Raw genomic sequence first — 3,045 nt, 5'->3', positions numbered from 1 at the left:
TTACCATATTCAAATTCGAAACTTGAAATAAACGGTGAATAATGTGGCTAAAATCATCAAAATATCGTATATAGGGAGGTACCATTATATCGGAGCTGTGCGAAGACCTGGACCAGCATAGACAATTTTCTGTCACAGGCTATAGCATTCATTACTAACGTCAAATACGATATCTTAAACAATTTCAATGGGTATTGTACCTAAACTCGTCAAAATACCGAATATAGGGAGGTACTGATATATGGGGCCTATACGAAGACCTGGACCTGCATAGACATTTTTCTGTCACAGACTGTAGTTCCCATTACGAACTCTAAATACGTGATTTAAAATAATTCCGGTGAATAATGGCGCTAAAATCATCAAAATACCGAATATAGGGAGATACCGTTATATGGGGGCTATTCGAAGACGTACAGCCAGTTCCACGATATCGAAAGAACACGTTCGCACAACTTTTACACGACAAACAGCTGATTTCCGTTCCACTAAAATCCATCAGAACGAAAATTTGCACGAAAATCAAAGCGAACGAAAACGTAAGCATTTCAGTGTAATTTTGCGTTCCACTATCTTTTTTCTTTCGTACGCATGCGAACACAAATGTCAAAATCAGTCACTTGTTTGTTTGCTATCGTATAATAACAATTAAGGAAAATTGTTTTAACATAAACATTGCTTGATTGAAAATGGAAACAAAAATGTAAGTAAAAATAATAAATGCAATTTAATATGTGAACAACAAATATATATTTTTTTTATTTTCTCAATTCCAGCACGAAAAAATCATCAACTACACAGCTGCGGGCACTAGTATATGGAGGAGAATCCTGTGTTCGCCAGAGGAGTGCCAATTTTTGGAAGCAGCAGAAGAAGTTTTAAATCGGGGCGGATTTGGGTAGTTCTGCAACCGGGCACCCACTTCTCTTCCATCATATCCAAAAGAGCCCGAAAACTTCCTTCGACACACGAAAATTGGCCACAAACCTTGAAAAAATTATTATTATTATTATTTATTATTTCAAAAATGTAAAAATACAATCATACTTACTAGTTGTTAGGTACTTCAAATAAATTCGAAGCATCTCTTAAATGCCTCCGTGGCACATTTTGAACCTCCTCCACATCATCCATAAAAAATAGGGCTACGGAAATATTCTTTTTTTATTTTCTAAGAGCACAAATAGTTTGAACACAATCACTAGAGTTTTTATTTTGTTTGTTTATTTACAATTTGTTTGTTTACAACTGAAATGTCAGTTGAGACAGAGCCATTGCTGCTTTTTCGCGTTTAAATTAGACATTTGGCGCTTTTTTGCCTTATTTCGCGATTAATTTTTCCAAAAAAATATTTAGCAACACTGAATCACGTAAGGCTATGCGAAAGAAAGAACGAAAGTTAGTGGAACGCATTCTTATACGAAAGTGAGTGAGTAGCCTTCGTTCGCACAAATTTTCTTTCGAGATCGTGGAACAGGCTGGTAGACCTGCCCAGATAATTTTCTGTCATAGGCTGTAGTATCCATTTCGAACTACAAATACCAAATTTGAAACAATTCCGGTGAATAATGTTGCTAAAATCATCAAAATACCGAATATCGGGAGGTACCGTTATATGGGGGCTATATGAAAACGTGGACCTACATGGCCCATTTACGAACTTAACCTGCCTACTGGAAAAATACCATATTACCATATTTTGAATATTAAAAATATTATTTTTAATCAAAAAAATTAGAACAGTGTGGCTTGTTTGTTCGGGATATCGTAGTATTTTGTTGTTGCAAAATGGTCTGGCTTTATCCCTTTATTGTTGTTTTTATAAAAACAACGTTTGTTTATTAGTGGAGAACGATGGTAATGTTTACCAGGGGGTAAGGCAGGGAATACATAGGTTTCGGAAAGAGCCACCAATCCTCATCAGTTCCCTTGTTTTTGTCTGGGATATTCTCCCCAGAAGTTATTTTAAAAATAACTTCTATGAGAAAATTTTACCCTATAATCGGTCCTTATCACTATTTTTTGGTATAAGTTGTATTAAATATACCTCAGGCTTAAGGGTTTTATTTAGTATTTGCCTACCGATATTCACAAATAATCGTTTTTTTAATTTTTTTACACCCTACATCTTGCATCGAACTAAGTAATTCGGTGAAATTGTTACGCTTTTTTTTTGGAAATTTGCTAGTATTATACCTTTTTGCACAGATTCAAAGAAAAATCTTTAATAATTTCTTACACAAAAGTCATATTATCAAATTTTCAAGCTACTTGTTGAAAATGCCTGTCACTCCTCTTGATTGGTTTATCCGTGCTTCGAACGCTTTGATAAAATTCGATGCGCAATTTAATTTACTGCGCCAGGACGAATTAGATGAATACGAGCTAGAGTTTCGAAGTGCAGAAATGAACAAGTTATGGGCAAAGGTTCAAGAAACCTTCGACAAATGTCTTGATTATTTAATAAGCCTACGGTAGACTCCCAGTGGGAAGATATTGATTCTATGAAAATATGAGGTGTCGCATCAGACATTCATCAAATGTCGTTCGTCTATGAATCGAAAATTATTAAGTACGTCAATTCAAATCATTACCTCGGTCCTCACTGAATAGTTCGGTCATTTCATTAACAGGTACCCCAGGCGATATTGTAAATAATACGAGCTCGTTGACACAGGCTTTTCGCGAAATCGGTACTCAAGTGATTACTCCATTTGCTGCTTTAGGTGAGAATAGTTTTATGGTTCTCGACTCGTTCTTTTCCCCCAACCCGGACCGTGTACATAATCTTGTTCTTCCGCCTTGCGATACAGACACCTTCCGCGGGGATTTCTTGCCATGGCCAACATTTAGAGATCTTTTCACCGCTGTATACATAAATAATATGCGACTTAGTGATATTGAGAGACTCTGTCACTTAGTTAGAAAGACAAACGGTGATGCAAAGGAAATCGTATCCAAGTTCCCACTAACTCATCGTAGTTTCGGCCTAGCATGGACAGCTCTTAAAAATCGGTATGGCAATAAACGAGTCATTGTTTATAG

At 36.1% G+C, this 3,045-nt stretch overlaps 1 long non-coding RNA gene across 1 annotated transcript; it reads right to left on the bottom strand.

Moving 5' to 3' along the window:
* Positions 1-708: 708 nt before the first annotated feature.
* On the bottom strand, positions 709-1,475 carry LOC131804910 (uncharacterized). The gene is made up of 2 exons (XR_009343384.1): positions 1,052-1,475; positions 709-987 (listed from the first exon to the last, which is right to left on the bottom strand). It is a non-coding gene; the product is annotated as an uncharacterized LOC131804910 (long non-coding RNA).
* Positions 1,476-3,045: the final 1,570 nt, after the last annotated feature.

The sequence above is a fragment of the Musca domestica genome, unplaced genomic scaffold (genome assembly GCF_030504385.1).
Source record: "Musca domestica strain aabys unplaced genomic scaffold, Musca_domestica.polishedcontigs.V.1.1 5, whole genome shotgun sequence".
Classification (NCBI taxonomy): Eukaryota; Metazoa; Arthropoda; class Insecta; order Diptera; family Muscidae; genus Musca; species Musca domestica.
This window is presented reverse-complemented; position numbering and strand designations above follow the sequence as displayed.